The sequence below is a fragment of the Galeopterus variegatus genome, unplaced genomic scaffold (assembly GCF_000696425.1).
Source record: "Galeopterus variegatus unplaced genomic scaffold, G_variegatus-3.0.2 Scaffold11187, whole genome shotgun sequence".
In the NCBI taxonomy this organism is placed as follows: Eukaryota; Metazoa; Chordata; class Mammalia; order Dermoptera; family Cynocephalidae; genus Galeopterus; species Galeopterus variegatus.
This window is the reverse complement of record NW_007737298.1, coordinates 37229-38785: the sequence shown is the minus strand read 5'-3', so window position 1 is coordinate 38785 and position 1557 is coordinate 37229. Positions and strand designations below refer to the sequence as shown.

Genomic DNA, 1557 nt, shown 5'->3' with positions numbered 1-1557 from the left:
TTTGTTTGTTTGTTTGAGGATGTAGTTTTTGGTTATTTTTTCAATGTTACTTATATTTATTTTTGTGGAGTATGGAGTGTTGTTTCAATACATGCATACACTGCACAATGAATCACTTAGGGTAGATAACATAGTTTTGCACCTGTTAATCCACCCCTTCTTTCTCCCATCAACCACCTCCTCTCCCAACTTCTAATAACCATTATTGCACTCTCTACTTCCATGACAGCCATTTTTCTTTTAGATTCCATGTATGAGTAAGACCATACGATATGTGACTTTCTGTGCCTGACTTAATTCACTTAACATGATGGTTTTCAGTTCCATCCATGTTGTTGCAAATGATAGGATACCCTTTCTTTTTATAGCTGAGTAACATTCCGTTGTGTATATATAACACAGATATTTTTTATCCATTCATCCACTGATAGGCATTAAGATTGATTCTATCTCTTGGTTATTATGCTGCATTGTGATAAACCTGGGAGTTTAGGGGTTTTCGTAGTTGTTATTGGTTTTTGATATATTGATTTTATTTCCTTTGGGTATATACCAAGTAGTGGGATAGCTGGATCATAAGGTAGATCTAGTTTCAGTTCTTTGAGGAACCTCCAAACTGTTTCCCACAGTGACTATACCAATCTACATTTAAAACAGTTCAAAAACCAAGGAATATTGGCTATTTGTCTTGACTAAAGCTGATAGTAATATATTTAAAAGATTTATTTAGAGCTCTGTGGTCAAAATTCAGCTCATTAAAAGCTGGTAATTCAAGATATATTTTTTAAAAATACTTTCTATTTCTCCCTATTGGGTTTTTGCTTTTCCCCACATAAACTAACTTTTCTTGTTCTCTCTTTTTCTTTCAAACCTATTTGTTAATGAGCGTCACTCTTACAAAATACCATGTGCTAACAATAAATTGTAGAGGGTGATTTATTTTTAATCTATAAAATTTTATTTTGTTTTATACAAATTTCTAAATATATATACTCCACTGCAGTGAACAGTTCTAGTTTACAGCCAGAATTGCTATTTTTATAAAACACTAAGCCAATAGATTAGAATTATTTACCTGGCCTCAGGTCTCCTGGCTCAAATCACCATGTTTTATTTTTAGCAATTTTTCTTGACTCTAAAAATAATCTGAGTTTGGATTTTCTGTTCAACTCAGTCGGGTAAAGGGCATAAAGAAATATGATTTGTAAGAATGAAAATGCTGATAATAAATAATAAAAATAAAAAAGAAGTTAATTAAAAGGATCTTACATAAAATTTGTATGTGACTAGATATTACTAGTTGTTTTATTACATTAATGTGTTTTATTACATTAATTTTATTACATTAATACATTTATTACATGTACAGTCATTTCACAGTGCCTAGAAAATGAAAGCTGTTTGATCTGTTTTTATGACATTGATGGCATTTTTAAGCCTAAAACCTTTCCATTTAAGTTTTTTTCTGGTATTTAAAAACTAATTCCTGGGGCGCGAGGCTGAGGCGCGCACGGGGTGCCGGGGGGATGGGACGCGCGGGCGGCGGCGGCGGGAGCG

At 33.1% G+C, this 1557-nt stretch overlaps 1 pseudogene; it reads left to right on the top strand.

Annotated features, from left to right (window-relative positions):
* LOC103610462 overlaps positions 1-1557 on the top strand; it is a 20343-nt pseudogene that overhangs the window by 898 nt on the left and 17888 nt on the right.